Source organism: Lontra canadensis, unplaced genomic scaffold, assembly GCF_010015895.1.
Source record: "Lontra canadensis isolate GAN:19392208 unplaced genomic scaffold, GSC_riverotter_1.0 scaffold28, whole genome shotgun sequence".
Lineage (NCBI taxonomy): Eukaryota > Metazoa > Chordata > Mammalia > Carnivora > Mustelidae > Lontra > Lontra canadensis.
In genome coordinates this window covers 9,515,519-9,535,474 of record NW_022631022.1, presented here as the reverse complement: position 1 = coordinate 9,535,474, position 19,956 = coordinate 9,515,519, and the positions used below count along the sequence as shown (strand labels likewise).

The 19,956-nt window shown below is 37.3% G+C and overlaps 1 long non-coding RNA gene and 1 other non-coding gene across 2 annotated transcripts; one reads left to right on the top strand and one right to left on the bottom strand.

The window, feature by feature from the left end:
- The first annotated feature begins 132 nt into the window (after positions 1 to 132).
- LOC116871931 lies at positions 133 to 19,623 on the top strand. The gene is made up of 3 exons (XR_004383564.1): positions 133 to 206; positions 13,539 to 13,692; positions 19,507 to 19,623. It is a non-coding gene; the product is annotated as an uncharacterized LOC116871931 (long non-coding RNA).
- LOC116872137 lies at positions 6,681 to 6,870 on the bottom strand. The gene has a single exon (XR_004383603.1). It is a non-coding gene; the product is annotated as a U2 spliceosomal RNA (small nuclear RNA).
- Positions 19,624 to 19,956: the final 333 nt, after the last annotated feature.

The following is a 19,956-nucleotide window of genomic DNA, read 5'->3' as shown; positions in this document are numbered from 1 at the left end:
CTCGCTGGAAAAACAGGACAACTTCCCCTCTGCCTTGGCCTCAGTTTGCCAACCCTTCCGGTGGACCTGAGGGCGCAACACGAAATTGATCGCTGAATGAGGAAGTTCATAAGTACTTGTTACCGTTCTTATACACTGTGTTCACTGTTTTGCGGGGGGATCCCAAGAGCAATCACCGTCTTCTTAGGAAGGACCGGCCTGTGCAAGTGAGTACCCGTTCGTAACTTTAGTCAGCATTATTAACAAAGCGTAAGCATTTATAGAATAAAACTATTCTATAAATTCCCTACACTTATTATGACGCACAATTAATTAGACTGTCATTTTCTGGTTTCTAAAATTTAAGTTGATGAGGTCTGTCTCCTTTTATGTTGTTTTTTTTCTGATTGACTAATTATATCAGAAGAAGAAAAACTGACATAATGAAATAATACTTGACATTCGGGTAGTTCTTTACAGTTTATAATGCGCTTTGACATGCAATAACCCTCTTAATCCTTCTGAACTCTGTGGGGTAAATCTATGCGAGGCTTAGAGAGATTAAATGGCTTGTGCATGTTCACATAGCTGATATGTGGCAGAACCGGTGCTCAAATCCAGGGCTCCTGATTCCAAGTCCAGTTCTGTGTCTACTACAACTTGATTCACAGTCATAGAATTTTAGAATTCGAAGGATCTTTAGAAACCTCGCACAGTCCTCTCTCTCTCTCTCTCTCTCTCTCAACAGATAAAGATTTTTAGCAACTTACCTGTTGACCCACAACTAATTATTGGCCAAACTGACACTGAACCTGAGATCTCACTCCAGCGTGTTTCCCACTAAGCCGCCTGCCTTGTGTCCACTAGTGCACACTGGCCCGCTTTCTGAACATATGTGAATACTTCTAAAGACAGGTTGTAAAACCAAAAACTAATGTGATAGTTAAAGTGAAAGAGTTTTTCTTTGCCTTAAGAAAAAATTTAATAATGGAGTTACCTTAAAAAAGGAGATCTATGCCTTCTGATCTGATGCATTTGAGAAGGATGTTTCACCTGCCAAAATGCCAAGAATGTTTAACCCAAATCTCATGATGAGATTGTAAGGCAATTGTAAAGCATTCAACAAAATAAAAGCTCTAAATTCTGCAAAAAAAAGCAGTATCATAAAAGTAAAAGTAGTAGAGCAGTTCTGGAATGAAGATCACTGAAGGGATGTGAAAACTAAATATTGTGTGTGATTGTTGTTCAGATCTTGGATCAAAAAAAAAAGCTACTAAATGAACAATTGGGAAATGTGAGACAATTGGGAAATTTTACTGTTTATTAGATTGCATTATTGTACCAATGTTAAATATCTGGAATGTTGTATCAAGGTTACATTGAATGTCATAGTTCTTAGGACATACTTGCTGAGGTTCTTAGAAGCGAAGTATCTTTCTGTCTGCAATTTACTTTCAAATGGCTTGGATGAGAACAAATGTGGCAATATGTTACAAAGCACTAAAGTGAGTGTAGCAAAATGTTAATAATTAAGGAAACAAATGTGGCAAATTTTAATAATTGGGAAATCCAGATAAAGGGCATAAGGTTGTTAACTGTCTACTGTTTAAATTCTTTTTATAAGTTTGAAGCTAGGGGCACCTGGGAGGCTCAGTGGGTTAAGACTCTGCCTTTGGCTCAGGTCATGGTCTCAGGGTCCTGGGATTGAGCCCATGTCCTGCTCTCTGCTCAGCAGGGAGTCTGCTTCCCGGGGCCCCCACCCCCCCACCCCCGCCGCCTGCCTCTCTGCCTATTTGTGATCTCTCTCTGTCAAATAAATAAATAAAATCTTTTTAAAAATTAGCTTGAAGCTATACATAATACATACATAAATCTAATTTTTTGTGATAGAAAATAAAATGGAGGAAAAAATTTTTTTTCACTTAACATCTAGAATATTTAATTTTGTCATTTAACCTATGATTTTTGGTTTTTGAAATTACTTACATAAATAATTCACCTTTAAATTGATGTTTCTTTTTTTTTTTTTTTTAAGATTATTTATTTGACAGAGAGAGACAGCAAGACCGAACAAAAGCAGAAGGAGTGGGAGAGAGAGAAGCAGGCTTCCTGCTGAGCAGGAAGGGATCATGGAATCATGATCCTGGGATCATGACCTGAGCCAAAGGCAGACACTTAATGACTGAGCCACACAGGCACCCCAATGGGTGCTTCTTTAGTATGATGTTTTTTCCTGTTTTCCTGCATCAAGAATACTACTTAAAAAGTAATAACCTATATTTTACTGTAGAAAGCCTCTTGCCATTTATTGAATACTTTTGCACCCATTATGGGTTTCGTTTTTGTTTGTTTGTTTAAAGATTTTATTTATTTGACAGACAGAGATCACAAGTACGCAGAAAGGCAGGCAGAGAGAGAGAAAAAAGCAGGCTCCTTGCAGAGCAGAGAGCCTGATGTGGAGCTGGATCCCAAGACCCTGGGATTATGACCTGAGCCGAAGGCAGAGGCTTTAACCCATTGAGCCACCCAGGCGCCCCTTGTTTTTGTTTTTATATAAGCTCATCATTTAAGAAATATCTGTTGAATATTTACTATCTGCTAGGCTCATCAGGTTCTAGGAACATAATGATAAACCTGATATATCTTGTTCACCATTGTGTGGGCTCCTAACACAATGTAGACTCTCAGTAATAAATTGCTTGAAGGAGAATAGACACAGTGCTCTGATAGCCTACAATAGGAAAATTTAACCCCTAGAAGGATAGATAGAATATTCTTTATTTTATAGACAAGAAACCTGAGGTTCAAAATGTCAATAATTGGTCCAAGAGTATAGAGTTAGTAAAAGGAGATCCAAGATGATTTCAAATCCATTGCATTTTTTTTTGTTACAATGTCTTGTTTTCCATCAAAGTTTATTTGCTAGTCCCAAAGAGAATTTTCTGCCTTTTTCCTAGTGCTAATTCCCAGTTTCTACTATTCATTGTTTTTTTGAGAGAACTGAGTGTCTGCTTACCATCTTCTTTTTTTGTTGTTGTTGTTTTTTTTGTTTATTTATTTATTTGACAGAGATCACAAGTAGGCAGAGAGGCAGGCAGAGAGAGAGGAGGAAGCAGGCTCCCCGCTGAGCAGAGAGCCCGACGCGGGGCTCGATCCCAGGACCCTGGGATCATGACCTGAGCCGAAGGCAGAGGCTTTAACCCACTGAGCCACCCAGGCGCCCCTGCTTACCATCTTCTTATCCAATATCATTGCTTCTTACCCTCACTTTCTAATAGGCTTTATTTTTTTAATTAATTTATTTATTTATTTGACAGAGAGAGAGAGAGATCACAAGTAGGCAGAGAGGCAGGCAGAGAGAGAGGGGAAACAGGCTCCCCGCCGAGCAAAGAGCCCGATGTGGGGCTCTATCCTAGGACCCTGGGATCATGACCTGAGCCGAAGGGAGAGGCTTTAACCCACTAAGCCACCCAGGCGCCCCTCTAATAGGCTTTAAAAACGTTCCCATCTTCTGATCGGGAGGGAGACAAACCATAAGAGACTCTTAATCTCACAAAACAAACACGGTTGGGGGGGTAGGGAGAGGGTGGTGGGGTTATGGACTTTGGGGAAGGTATGTGCTATGAAGTGTGTAAACCTGGTGATTCACAGACCTGTACCTCTGGGGCTAATAATACATTATATGGTAATTTTAAAATTTTAAAAATATATAAAAAAAACTTTCCCATCTTCCAATATATTTGGTTGGCCCAAATATTTACTATTGGAAGGTGTTGAGATGTTGTGTCCTTCCCCTAATGGAAACTGTATAGCTTCTGGTAATAACTGAAGAGGTAAATCAGACAAATGCCCCCTCTAAAAATAACAAAAAGACTTGACAAAATAGAAAGTTCAAATCTGTTTTCTTACTGATTTTCTATGTCTTGTTATATTAATTACTGTGAGAAATGTGTTAAGAATTTCACAACAAGGGATGACTGGGTGGCTGTCAGTTAAGCGTCTACCTTTGGCTCAGCTCATGATCCCGGGGTCCTGGGATAGAGCCCCATGTTGGGCTCTGGGATATCTAATAGTTGTAGATATAGATATGGATAGAAAATTTTACACAGTTATGGAGGCTAAGAAATCCCAAGATCCTCCATCTGCAATCTGGAGTTATATCTTGGTGTATGGTTTTGTTTTAGGTTTGTTTTTTTTTTTTAAGATTTTATTTATTTATTTGACAGAGAGAGATCACAGGTAGACAGAGAGGCAGGCAGAGAAAGAGAGAGAGAGAGAGAAGCAGGCTCCCTGCTGAGCAGAGAGCTCGATGCGGGACTCGATCCCAGGACCCTGAGATCATGACCTGAGCCGAAGGCAGCGGCTCAACCCACTGAGCCACCCAGGCGCCCTTGTTTTAGTTTTTTTAAAGAAATTTCTTTCTTTCTTTCTTTCTTTCTTTCTTTCTTTTTATTTGACAGATAGAGATCACAATATGCAGAGAGGCAGACAGAAACAGAGAGGAGGAAGCAGGCTCCCTGCTGAGCAGAGAGCCCAATGTGGGGCTTGATCCCAGGACTCTGAGATCACGACCTGAGCCCAAGGCAGAGGCTTAACCCACTGAGCCACCCAGGCGCCCCTTGGTGTATGTTTTTTTGTTTTTGTTTTTATTTTTATTAAAGATTTTTATTTATTTATTTGTCAGAGAGAGAGATCACAAGTAGGCCGAGAGGCAGGCAGAGGCAGAGGGAGAAGCAAATTCCATGCCGATCAAGGAGCCCGATGTGGGACTTGATCTCAGGATGCCAGGATCACGACCCGAGCTGAAGGCAGCCGCTTAACCAACTGAGCCACCCAGGCGTCCCATGGTGTATGGTTTTTAAAAAAATGTATCCTACTTGGGTTTTGTTGAACTTCTTGAATTTACAGATCAAGATTTCCTGGTGCTGCTGGGTGGCTCAGAAGTTAAGCATCTGACCCTCGATCTCAGCTCAGGTCCTGATCTCGGGGTCCTTAGGTCAAGCCCCTGTTGGGCTCCATGCTGGATGTGGATGCTACTTAAAATAATTTTTAAAATGTTAAAAAGAAGTTAAAGAAGATTTCCTGACCTTACATCCACAAAAGTCAGTGGTATAAATCCAACCCAAGTCTGAAGGCCAGAACACCAGGGGAGCCAGTGATGCAAATTCCAGTGCAAGGACAGAAAGCTAATGTCCCAGCTCAAGCAGGGAAGTTTGATGATTTGAAGGTCAGCCCTCAGGTTTGTCTCTTCTCAAAAGATAATATTAGAAGAATATTATCATGATCTTGGATTAGGAAAAAAAAACTATAAGGATACAAAAGAACTAACTACAAAGGGAAAAAAACCACAACGTATATGGCTACATTAAAATTAAGAATTTCTGCTCATCAGAAGCTACCATTAAGAGAATAGAAGGGAAGCCATGGAGTGAAAGATATTTGTAACACATATAACCAATGGTGGGTACATAACTAGAATCTATAAAGAACTCCTACAAATTAAGACACCAATTCAGTGGGGGGGAAAATGGCCAAGTCTTTTTTTTTTTTTGGGGGGGGGGGGGGGGGAAATGTGAAGGGGAAGAGCAGAGGGAGAGAGAGAGGCAGACTCTCCCCTGAGAGAGATCCCAACACAGCAGGGTTCTGTCCCAGAACCCTTGATCTCATGACCTGAGCCGAAGGCAGACACAACCGAGTGACCCAGGTGCCCCAAAAATGATCAAGTCTAAAAACATACTTCACCAAAGAGAAAAGTCAGATGGCATACATACACACAAACACAAATGCACATGCACTTGTAGGTGATCAATCTCATTAATAATCAGGAAATTATATCATAACTACAATGGTATCTCTTTATACCCTGGCACAATGCCTAAATCAGAGAAACTAACAATGCTAAGTGTTGGCAAAGATGTGGAGTAATTGGAACTGGGATTAAATGGGAGTAAAAATGGATACAACCACTTTAGAAAAGGTTAGAGGGGTGCCTGGGTGGCTCAGTCATTAAGCGTCTGCCCTCGGCTTGGGTCATGATTCCAGGGTCCCGGGATCCAGTCCCAAGTTGAGCTCCCTGCTCAGTGGGGAGTCTGCTTCTCCCTCTGCTGCTGCTTATGTTCCCTCTCTTGCTGTCTCTCTCTCTGTCAAGTAAATAAGCAGAATCTTTAAGTTAAAAAAAAAAAAAAGGAAGGATGAAAGAAAGAAAGAAAGAAAAGAAAATAGTTTAGAATTATCTAATAAATTTACAGAACCACATATTTTTTGACCGAGAAATTCACTCAAGTATATAGTTTATGGGAAAACAAATACACATAGCAGTAGTATTTGTAATAGCCCCAACCTAGAAACCCAGAAAATGTCAATTAATAGTAGAAGAGGACACCTAGGTGGCTCAGTGGGTTAAGCATCTGACTCTTGGTTTAAGGTCAGAACATGATCTCTGGGGCAGGGGTTCAAACCCGGCATAGAGCTCTGCAGTTAGCACAGTCTGCTTGTCCCTCTCCCTGTCCCTCTCTCTGTCTTTCTCTCTCATAAATAAATAAATAGCCATATTGTGTATCTATACCTACACATCCAGGAAGCCAGACATAAGTAAGCCTCCAGCCCAGACACTAGAAGGCAGAAGCATTCAGCACACATGATCTCAGATAAACAACCCTCCACAGCTCAAGCTGAATTTAGACACCTGGATATTTCCCCTGAGGGGATGCACTGTTCCTGGAGGTACTGCAATACCAGATCAAATGCGTGGAGTAGACAGAGCAAGCTCCTATTCCATCTCCTTGGTCCAAAAATCCACTTAATAGATTGTCCTCAGATAGAGGACATATCATATTAAACTGAAAAGAACAAATACTGCACTTGATCTTAGCCAAAAGGCCAAGAAGTAATTGCTTAACTTTTATTTTTTTGCTTAAAAATAATTATAGATTCACAGGAAGTTACAAAAATGGTAGAGTTCCCATGAACCCTTCATCCAGTTTCTCCAAATGATTACACTTCTTTATTAACTATATTTTATATATATTATTATATTATATAATTTATATATAATATAATATATAATATATATTATATTATATATTATTATATTATATATTATTAACTATATATTTATTACACCTCCTTATTAACTATGCTATAATATCAAAATCGGGCATTAATATTGATATAATATGTGTATATATTTTTACATGATTTTTATCTCATACAAAGATTCCTGATGCATTTTAATGAAGACCCAGAACTATTCCATCACTACAGATATTTCCCCGTGTCACTTCTTTATAGTTACACCCACCCCTTTCTCCCACCCTCACAAGCCTAACCCCTTGGCAACTTCTGATCTATTCTACATCTCTGTAATTTTTTCACTTGAAGAATGTTACACAAATGGAATCATAGAATATGTGACCCATTGAAAGTATCTTTTCTTTACTCAGCATAAGTCCCTTGAGATCCAAGCTGTTTCATATAGTAATAGTTTGTTCCTTTTTGTCGCTGAGTAGTTTTCCATCATATGAATGCACCACGGTTTGGTTTTTGTGTGAACTCTAGTCATTTTTCTGGGGCAAATGCACAGGAGTGTGAAAGGCATGTCAAAAACAAAAGCTTAGTATTGCTAATAAAAAGAACCTCCAAAAGTAGAGAACAAAAAGTCATGCTGTATGTATGTTTCATTTTTTAATAAACTGCCAGACTCTTCTGGCGTGGCTTTACCATTTTATATTTCCACCAGCAATTTATGAGACTTCTAGGTTTTCCATATTCTTACCAGTGTTTGGTATTTTTACTTTTTAAAATTTTAGCTGTTTTATTAGATATGTAATGATGTGTCATCAAAAGTTGGGACATTTAGGGGCGCCTGGGTGGCTCAGTGGGTTAAAGTCTCTGCCTTTGGCTCGAGTCATGATCCCAGGGCCCTGAGATCAAGCCCCACATCGGGCTCTCTGCTCAGTGGGGAGCCTGCTTCCTCCTCTCTCTCTGCCTGCCTCTTTGCCTACTTGTGATCTCTATCTGTCAAATAAATAAATAAATAAAATCTTTTTTTAAAAAGTTGGGACTTTTAATAAGTACAGGAAATCAATTTCTAATACCAGGATAAATTCCAAATGGATTAGGTATTTAAATATAAGAGATGCAGGCACCTGGGTGGTTCAGTGGGTTAAGCCTCTGCCTTCAGCTCAGGTCATGATCTCAGGGAGGGTAGGTACCAAAAAGGGGTAGTGTGGTAATTTTATGTTTAACTTCGGGAGAAACTGCCAAACTGTTTTCTAGATTTTTTTTTTTAAGATTTTATTTATTTATTTGACAGAGATCACAAGTAGGCAGAGAGGCAGGCAGAGAGAGAGAGGAGGAAACAGGCTCTCCGCAGAGCAGAGAGCCCAATGTGGGGCTGGATCCCAGGACCCTGAGATCATGACCTGAGCCGAAGGCAGAGGCTTAACCCACTGAGCCACCCAGGCACCCCTCTAGATATGTTATTTTGCATTCCCACCAGCAATATCTTTGGGTTTCAGTTGCTCTAAATCTTTATTATCACTTAATATGGTCAGTCTTTTTCATTTTAAGTATTTTAGTAGGTATGTAGTGTTATTGTTTTAATTTACATTTCTGTAATGACTAACGACTTTGAATATATTTTCATGTGTTAATTTGCAATCAGTATGATGAAGTGTTCAAATTTTTTTTTGTTGCTCTTCATTTAAAAAATTGGTTTGTCTCACTATTATTAGGTTTTAACTTTTATATATAGTATGCATATAAGTCTTTTTTAATGTATGTGTCTTTTGAATATTTTCTCTTGGTTTCTAGCTCATACATCATTTTATTAGGGGTACTTTCAAATGGCAGGATTTCTAAACTTTTTTCATGATTCATGCTTTTTGCATCTTAGCTAAGAAACATTTGCGTAACCCAAAGTCACAAAGATTTTATCTGATGTCTTCTCTTAAAAGTGTTACCCGGGTTTTTGTTTTGTTTTGTTTCGTTTTGTTTTTTAGTAATCTCTGCATCCAGTGTGGGGCTCAAACCTACAATCCTGAAATCAAGAGTCATATGCTCCACCAACTGAGCCAGCCAGGCACCCCCTCTTAAAGTATTAAGTTTTAACTCTTAAGTCTCTGATCCATTTTGAGTTAATTTTTTATATGGTGTGAAGTAATAGTCAAAATTCATTTTAAGGGGCACCTGGGTGGCTCAGTGGGTTAAGCCTCTGCCTTTGGCTCAGGTCATGATCCCAGGGTCCTGGGATCAAGCCCCACATCGGGCTCTCTGCTCAGCGGGGAGCCTGCTTCCTCCTCTCTCTCTGCCTGCCTCTCTGCCTACTTGTGATCTCTCTCTCTATCAAATAAATAAATAAAATCTTTCAAAAAAATTCTTTTTAATGTGGAGGTATAATTAGCTCATCACCATTTGTTGAAAAAAAACTATTCTTTCCTTGCCAAATTAATTTTAGCAACATTGTTGAAACTCAGTTGATTGAGGATGCATAGGTGGCTCAGTTGGTTAAGTGTCTGCCTTCAGCTCAGGTCCTGATCCAGGAGTCCTGGGATCTAGTCGTGTGTTGGGCTTCTTGCTCATTGGGGAGCCTGCTTCTCCTTCCCCCTGCTCATGCTCTCTCTCTGATAAATAAATCTTTTTTTTTTTTTAACAAAAAAGGATAAACTCGGTTTATCTATTTCTGGACACTATTGTGTTCCATTGAGCCACATGTCTATCCTTGCAGGATTGCCACACTGTCTTGGTTATTGTAGCCTTATAATAACTCTTGAAATTAGATAGTGTGAGTACCCAAATTTGTTCTCCTTTTTGGAAATCATTTTGCTCTTTGAGATCCTTTACATTTCTGTATAAATTTAAGAATCAGTTTTTCAATGTCTATGAAATATCTTACAGGATTTTAGTTGGGATTGTGATGAATCTATAGATCAATTCAGAGAATTACATCTTAACACTATTGTCTTCCAAATGTGTATGTGGTATTATCTCTCCATTTAGTTCAATCTTCTTTACTGTCTCTGAGCAATGAGTAATAACCTTCAACATACAAACATTGCATTTATTTTGTTAGATTTAGTCACAAATATGTCATGTTTTTGATGCTATTATAAATTGTATGATTTTCTTAGCTTCATTTTTAAATTACTTGTCAACAGTATACAGAATACAATCAATTATGGTACATTAATCCTGAGTCCTGATACCTTTTGAAACTTGCAAATTATAGCAACTCTTTTTATAGATTCTCTTTTTCTTTCCAGATAGACAATAACTCTTCTTTTCCAATCCATATGACTTTTTTTTTTCCTCCTTTTCCTTCTTTCAGTAAATTAAACCTCACAGTAGTGAGGTATACAAATGGTGAGAGCACATTTTCTTGCACTGTTCCAGATCTTAAGAGGAAAGTATTTGGTCTTTAAATGTAAGTATGATCTTAGCTATAGTTTTTTCTTTTTTCTTTTTTTTTAAGATTTTATTTATTTACTTGACAGACAGAGATCATAGGTAGGCAGAGAGGCAGGCAGAGAGAGAGGAAGGGAAGCAGGCTCCCTGCTTTGCAGAGAGCCCAATGTGGGGCTCGATCCCAGGACCCAGGGATCATGACCTGAGCTGAAGGCAGAGGCTTTAACCCACTGAGCCACGCAGGCGCCCAGCTATAGTTTTTTCATAGATGTTCTTTGTCAAGTTTAGGAACTTCCCTTCTATTTGTAGTTTACTTAGAATTGTTATCATAATTAGATGTTGAATTTTGTTATTTTAAAGGGTTTTTTTTATATTTATTAATTTGAGAGAGTCAGAAAGAGAGAGCACAAGACAGGGAGGGGAGGGAGGCAGAGGGAGAGGGGAGAAGCAGACTCCCTGCTAAGCTGGGCGCTTGACAAGGGGCTGGATCCCAGGACATGGAGATCATGACCTGAGCTGAAGGCAGATGCTTAACCATCTGAGTCACCCAGGAGCCCAGATGCTGAATTTTGTTAAATAATTGTTCTGTATCTATTGGATGATCATATGGTTTTTCTTTTCTTTTTTTTTTTTTTAAAGATTTTATTTATTTATTTGACACACAGAGATCACAAGTAGGCAGAGAGGCAGGCAGAGAGAGAGAGAGGAAGGGAAGCAGGCTCCCCGCTGAGCAGAGAGCCCATGCAGGGCTGGATCCCAGGACCCTGGGATCATGACCTGAGCCAAAGGCAGAGGCTTTAACCCACTGAGCCAGGCAGGGGCCCCTGGAGCCTCTTTTATAAGAGCATTAATCCTATTCATGAGGACTCTGCTTACATATGAACGGGGGGGGGGCACAAACATTCAATCTATAGCAAATTTGCATACCATTTAAACTACACAATTCAGTGATTTTTAGTAAATTGACAAAGTTGTACAACTGTCTCCAAAATCCAGTTTTAGAACATTTCTATCACACCAAAATAATTTCTTGTGCCCATTTGAAGTCACCTTTGTTCCCACATCCCAGCCCTAGGCAACCACTAATAAACTTTATTTTTCTATAGATTTGCCTTTTCTGAACATTTCATATGAATGGAATTATACAGCATGTGTTATGCATCTAGGTTCTTTGAGATTTATTCATTCTGTAGCCTCTGTGTCAGTTGTTTGTTCCTATATACTGCTGACATTGTTCCATTACTTAGATATAACTACCACATTATGGTTATATCTATGCTAGTTGATAGACATTTGGATTGTTTCCACTTTGAACTCTTATGAATAATGTTGCTATGAAAATTTGTATACAAGTCTTTGCGTAGACTTGTTCTCATTTTCTTGGATAGACATCTAGGAGTGGAATTGCTGGGTTTTATCATAAATTTATGTTTAATTTCTAAGAAACTGCCCTAGTAGCTGTACCATTTATGTCCATCAGCAACATATGAGGGTTCTATTTCTCCATATTTTTGCAACACTTGTTATTCTCTGTCTTTTTGATTATAGCCATACTAGTGGGTGTGAAGTGGTATTTTGTTGGAGTTTTAATTTGTATTTCCTTAATGACTAATATATTAAGCATCTTGCCATGTGCTTCATTCATATATTTTCTTTTGTAAAATACCTATTCAAATATTTGTCCATTTATAATTGGGTTGTTTGGGGGTTTCTTTTAAATTTCTATCACTACTTTTTCTATTTATGGGATTTCTAATTGTATTTTATAATTTTATTTGTTTTATAATTTCTTGTTATTTTTCATAAACACGTTACTTCTTCATTGATCTCTTTGAGGACTTGTTTTTTTTTTAAGATTTTATTTATTTGTCAGAGAGAGAGGGAGAGAGAGCAAGCACAGGCAGACAGAATGGCAGGCAGAGGCAGAGGGAGAAGCAGGCTCCCCACCGAGCAAGGAGCCCAATGTGGGACTTGATCCCAGGACGCTGGGATCATGACCCGAGCCGAAGGCAGCTGCCTAACCAACTGAGCCACCCAGGCGTCCCTCTTTGAGGATCTTTAACATAATTATATTTTCTTTAGTTTTAATGGAAAATTTCAAACATAGACAAGTGGAAAAAGAGTATAGCGAATGTTCATGAATTCATCACACATCTTAATATGTCTCCCATCTCTTTTGTGAGGTCGGTTCTTTAGAAAACCTTGTCTTGGTTACACGAGACACACCTACTGAAACCCTTCTCACATGTAACGAGTTTCCCCATGTACATGGTACCGTTGGGATAGTATGGCTTTTCTTTGTCATGCAATAACTGATCTCTTTATGACTAGTAACAGAATGTTCTAAAATCCATGGTGTTTGTCTTACCCACCTTTGGATTTCAGATGAGCTATACATTCCAATAGGACAGGAGGGGATGATATTCAGGAGGTTTTATGTACAGAAGAACCCTCTTTCAAAGCTTATGTCTTGACTTGGTGAGAGATCACATGGTCCTAAACCTCCTAGAAGAATTTTGTAGTAAGAGATTACGGGAGAGTTCATTACCAGACTCACACTTTGGCTTCTATATCAACCTCCCTCTCATATGTTTACTTTTAGTTGAGCGCACCTCATTTCTTTTTTTAAAATAAGTGCTCTCTACATCCAATGTGGGGCTTGAACTCACAACCCTGAGATCAAGAGTCACATGTTCCACCGACTGAGCCAGCAAGACAACCCAAGCTCTCTTTCTTTCTTTCTCTCTCTCTCTCTCCTTTCCTTCCTTCCTTCCTTCCTTCCTTCTTTCTTATTGATTTATTTTAGAGAGAGAGATAGAAAGAGAGCGGGGTGAGTGGCAGAGGGGGGGAGAGATAGAGAGAAAACCTCAAGCGGACTCCCTGCTGAGCATAGAGCCTGACACAGGCATCAATCTCATCAATCTCATCAAACCCTGAGATCATGACCTGAAACAAAACCAAGAGTCAGATGCTCAACCAACTGAGCCACCCAGGCACCCCTCACCTCCTTTCTTAAAGAGTTATAGATCTCACTGTGGTAAAGGTCACCCCACCTTCCTTTCCTTCACAAAACTCACTATGGAAATTATTGTAGGGATATTGTTAAGAATGTTTACTGTCACACAGTGTCCCTTTAATGGTAATATTTCTTTCAGGTTTCAATATAAGGAAAATTTCTGCTTCTGAGACATATTACCCTAATGACTCTTGTGAATCTTATAACTGATCACATTTACTCATTGGCTTTGACTGAAAGGATTCTAAAACTAAACTTGTGGCTCACATCTAAAAATTGTCCAGGATTCTATGGTATGTATTTCTTGTATCATCTCATAACTAATTCAGGCTGAATTTTGATATCTTCCCTTGTCATTGTTTTTCTAAAGTGTTAATCTTTTTAAGTTTCTGCCCTGATATTATTTGTATTCATGTAAGTCGAAAAATAAATGCAATTAGAGAATAGGGCTAGGAATGTTTTCACACACACAAGAAATGGTTTAAAGTGGCACTTGTATCACGGAATTAATGAGTATTTTACATTTTAATATAAAGTCAGAGTTTCAGATTTTTAGATTGCATCTGTAAGCTTTTTCTCATCATTAACCAGGTTTTTGTTGCACAGTCCAAAAGTAGAGAAGTTAGAAAATATTCGTCCTATAACAAACATTTTTATTTTATTTTTCTAATTTTTAAAAAAGATTTCTTTAATTTACTTGACAGAGAGCTAGAGAACACATGTAGGCAGAGCAGCAGGCAGAGGGAGAGGGAGAAGCAGTCTCTCTGTTCAGCAGAGATGCAGGGCTTGAACCCAGGACCCTGAGATCATGACCTGAGCCGAAGGCAGAGGCTTAACCCACTGAGCCACCCAGGTGCCCCGAGACCCATTACAATTCTTAAACATTCATACAGAGATGAGTAAAACAAAGGACTTACCCTTTACAAGGTCACAGTAGAGTGAGAGAAGGGTAAATGGATTAATAAAATATTCTAAATTCTCTAATAGTGGTTATAAACATAAGTTTATTAATACAAAGCGGAGAAACATGGACTCTAATTGCAAAGCTAAAGGAAGATTCAGAGGTTATGACATTGGCTTTGTTTTTGTGTTAGGGGAAAAGGTATCAGTCTTTTACTATTAACTCTGATATTAGCTGGAAGTTTTTTAAAGATGCCTTGTTTTAAAATGAATGATTTAGAATTTTTTCCCCATTGTTTTCTGTAAGTTACCATGAAAGGGTGTTGAATTTTGTCAAGTGATTTTTTTTAATCTTTAGAGATGATCATATACTTTTCTTTTTTTAGTGTAATGATATGATAAATTACATTGACTGATATTTTATCAAACCACCCATGTATTCCTGTGATAAAATACACTTGTTCATGGTGTATTATTGTCCATTTTTATATATGGCTAGATTTGATTTACTAAAATTTTGGTAAAGATTTAGCCATCTATGTTCATGAGGGATATTGGTCTAAGTTTTCTTTTAATACTTTTGCTCTGGTTTTAGGGTAATGGTGGCCCCATAAATGAGTTGAGATGTATTCACTTCTGTATTATCTATAAGAGTTTGTGTAGGATTGGTATTCTTTTAGACTTCATCAGAGAAGTCATCTGGACCTCAAGTTTTCTTTAGGGAATTTCTAAAACAATGAATTCAATGTATGGATCTGAAGTGAAATCCTTTTCCTCATTCCTGATGTTGGCAATTTATTTCTTCTCTCTTTTGTTAATCCTTAAATAGTCTGGTTATTAGTTTATCTGTATTACTGATACTCTTAGAGAACCAGGTTTCACTGATTCCTATTACTTTTGTTTTCTATTTCATTGATTTCTGCTATTTTTGTGGGTTTTTTGTTGTTTTTTATGTTTGTGTGTTTGTTTTTATCTTTGGCCCCTTTTCCCATTTCTCTTATCCTCCCAACCCCTGCCTTTGGCAACCACCAATCTGTTCTCTGTATCTGTGATCTTGTTTTTGTTTCTTTCTTTAGATTACACATATAAGAAAGATTATACAGTATTCTTCTTTCTCTGTCTGACTTATTTCACTTAGCATAATGCATCAAAGTTCATCTGTATTGTCACAAATGACAAGATTTCCTTCTTTTTTATGTGCTAATAATAATCCATCGTGTATATATACCACAATTTCTTTAGCCATTCATCCGTCAGTGGACATTTAGGTTGTTTCCACATCTTGGCTACTGTAAATAGTGCTCAGTGAACATGAGGATACATAGATCTTTTTAAGCTGTTGTTTTTATTTTCTTTGGATAAATACCTAGAAGTGGAATCGCTCAATCATAGATAGTAGCTCTATTAATTTTTTTAGGAACCTCAGTACTGTTTCCCATAATGACTGTACCAATTTATATTCCTACCCACATTGTGCAAGGGTTCCCTTTTCTCCGCATTCTCTGCAACACTAGTTATCTCTTGTCTTTTTAAACTAGTCATTCTGATCAATATGAAGTGATATCTTATTGTGGTTGTGACTTGCATCTTCCTGATAATTAGTGATTTTGAGCATGTTTGCCTGTGTCTGCTTGCCATCTGTATGTCTTTGGAGAAATGTGTATTCAGGTCCTCTCTTCATTTTTTCATTGCATTGTTTGGGGGTTTTTGCAACTGAATTACATGCATATTTATATATTGTGGATATTGACTCCTTATCAGTGTATATAATCTGCAAGTATTTCTCCTATTCAGTAGATTGACTTTTTTATTTTTATGTATTTATTTTTAAAGATTTAATTAATTAATTAATTTGAGAGAGAGAGAGCATGCATGAGTGTATGTGAGGGAGCAGGCAGAGGCAGAGTGGAAAGTAGAAAGAATCTGAAGCAGACTCCATTCTGAGCCCAAAGTCAGAGGTGTGAGATCATGACCTGAGCCAAAACCAAGAGCTGAGTACTTAACCCACTATGCCACCCAGGCATACCCCTTTTTTTTGTTGACTGTTTTCTTTGCTGTTCAGCTTTTTAGTTTTTATGTAATCTCACTTGTTTATTTTTCTTTCTGTTATTTTTACTTTCAGTGTCAGATTTTTTAAATCATCACCAACACCTATATTAAACTTCCCACCAATGTTTTCTTGTAGGGATTTTATGGTTTCAGGTCTTATGTTCAAATATTTAATCCATTTTTAATTGATTTTTGTATACGCTATATGATAGTGTTCTAGTTTTATTCTTTCGCATGTGGCTGTTCAGTTACCCGACACCATTTATTGAAGAGGCTATCTTTTCCCCATTGTATATTTTTGACTCCTTTATTCTAACTTAATTAACCATATATTTGTGGGCTTATTTCTGGCTCTCTGTTCTTTTCCATTGATCCATGTGTCTTTTTATGCCAATACCATACTATTTTGATTACTAAAGCTTTCTAAGTTGACCCTTGAACAGGAGTTTGAACTGCATGGATTCACTTATATGCAGTTTTTTCTATACAGTATAGTAATGTAAATGTATTTTCTCTTACTCATGGTTTTCTTAATAACATTTTTTCTAGCTTACTTTATTTATAATAATATAGTATATGATACATATTACATATATATGTTTTAATTTACTGTATTATCAGTAAGACTTTTGGTCAACAGCAGGCTATTGATAGCTAAGTTTTGGGGAGTCCAAAGTTACACAAGGATTTTTTGACTGCCTGGGAGTTGGTGCTCCTAACCCCTGTGCTGTTCAAGGAGCAACTGTAATAGAGTTTGAAATCAAGGACCATCATGCCTCCAACTTTGTTCTTCTTTCTAAAGATTGCTTTGGCTCTTTCAGATCTTTTGTGACTCCATATAAATTTTAGGATTGTTCTATTTCTGTGAAAAACACCATTGTAATTTTGATTAGGATTTCATTGAATCTGTAGCTTGCTTTGGGTAATATGGGCATTTTAACAATACTAGTTCTTTCATTTCATGAGCATGCAATATCCTTCCACTTAAATTGTGTCCACTTCAATTTTTTCCCTTAATCTCTTGTAATTTTCAGTATAGAAGTCTTTCACCTACTTGGTTAAATTTATCCCTAGGTATATTAGTCTTCTTGATGTAACCGTAAATGGGATTATTTTCTTAATTTATTTTTCTTATAACTTGTAATTAGTGTCAAAAAATGCAACAATTTCTATGTATTGATTTTTTTATCCCACAACATTACTGAATTCATTTATTCTAACAGTTTTCTGATAGAGTCTTTAGGATTTTCTATGTACAGTATCATGCCATCTGCAAATAGTGACAGTTTTACTTCCTCCTTACCAATTTAGATGCCTTGTGTTTATTTTTCTTGCCTAATTACTGTGACTAGGTCTTCTGATACTATGTTGAATAAAAGTAGTGAACATACTCGTGTTGTTACTGATCTTAGAGCTTTTCCACTGAGTATGATGATAGCTCTGGGCTTGTTGTATATTGCCTTTATTATATCAAGGTGCATTCCCTATATACCGACTTTGTTTAGAGTTCTTTTTATCCTAAGTGGGTGCTGAGATTTATCATATTCCTTTTCTGCATCTATTGAAATGATCATGTAATTTTTCTCCTTTTTGTTAATGTGGTATATCACATTGACAGATTTGCAGGTGTTGAGCCATCCTTACATTGCTGGAATAAATCCTGCTTGATCATGGCATATAATCCTTTTAATGTATTGTTGAATTTGATTTGCTAATATTTAATTGAGGGTATTTGCTTCTATGTTCACCAAGGGTATTGGCCTGTAATTTTCTTTTTTGTAGTATCCTTGTCTAGTTTTGGAATCAGGCTAATGCTGACCTCATAAGATGAAATTGGAAGAGGTCCCTCCTCTTCTACTTTTGGAAGAGTTTGAGAAGAATTGATATTACTCATTCTTTGAATATTTGGTAGAACTCACCCATGAAGCCATCTGGTCTTGGGTTTTGTTTATTGGGAGGTTTTTCCTTTATTGATTCTATTTACTTTTTAGTAATTGGTCTGTTCAGATTTTTTAATTTCATGATTCAGTCTTTGTAGATTGTATATGTTTCTAGGAATTTATCCATTTTTTTCTAAGTTCATTTTTTCAAAAGTTCAAAATTTCTGCTCTTATTTTTCTTGTCTGAAATATTTAATGTTTATTTTGTTTCCCTTAAGTTTATTTTGTTTTCCAGAGTTTATATTATTTTGTAAAATATTTTATTCATTTGCGAGAGAAAGAAAGAACATGAGCTGGGGGGGAGGTGAGGGAGAGGGAGAAGCAGACTCCCCACTGAGCAAGGAGCCCAATACAGGGCTCAATCCTAGGGCCCCTAGGTCATGACCGGAACTGAAGGCAGATGCTTAACCATCTGAGCCACCCAGGTGCCCCACCAGAATTTATATTATGTATAAACACAATAACATAGTACATAGACATAACAGATCTCAGATGATTTCTATAAATAAAATTTCAAGCACAATGTCCTGAACACAATTAAAGATGAAGCACACACACACAGAGACATACATGTACACACATACACACATACAAAAGATGAAGAAATACACAAAGAGACAAAGTGCCATGTGTCAAAATGAGCAGGAGAACCAGACAGAAGAAAACAGTTCACAGGGACTCCAGAAATTATAATTATCAGTCACAGACTTTGTAAGGCAACTATGATTATTGACAAAAATCAAACTGAGGGCACCTGGGTGACTCAGTCAGTTAAGCATCCAACTCTTGATTTCAATTCAGGTCATGATCTCAGGGTTGTGAGATTGAGTCCCACATTGGGCTCTGTGCTGGGTGTGGAGCCTGTTTAAGATTCTCTCGCTCCCTCTCCCTCTGTCCCTCCTTCTCTCTTAAGAAAAAAAAGTGACATAGCAGATGTTGGGGAAAAAATTGAAATTCCAGAAATGAAAATATGTAATACCAAATTTTAAAAAATGGTTTAGTGTATTAGTCGCAATTGAAGAGAAAATTAGGTGACTAGAATAAATTTCAGAAGAAATTACCCAGAATGAAGCTGGCAGTAATTAGATATTGTATAAATAATATATTGTTTTACTATTTATTTATTATATTATTACTAATAAATAATATATTTTATAAATAATATAAGGAACCAGAGACCTATTACCTGATTGAAGTGAGAGTTTCTAACATATTTAGTTGGAGTCCCAGAAGAGAAAGAGAAGAAATGGATCTGAGGCAATATTCTGAAGACATGATTGCTGATAATCCACTAATTCAAGAAGCCTTACAAAGCCCAAGCAGAATATGTAAAAATAAATCCTCATCTAAACATGTAACAATGTAAATCCTCATCTAAACATGTAACAATGAAACTTTAGTAAATCAAGACAAGGAGAAAACTGTTGAAATACCTAGAAAAAAACAGATTAGCTTTGAGGAAGCTGCAGTTAAACTCACCACTGACATCTCAATGATGCAAGCTTCAAAAGACAGTGAAATGGTATCCTCATGGTACTGCGGGAAAATAAGTACCATCCTAGAAATGCTTCAGTAATGAAGGCAAAATTAATGTATTTTCAAGGAAAGTAAGACATTGCCAGTAGAAGATAAACGTTATAGAATATTCTATAAGTTATTCATCGTGCA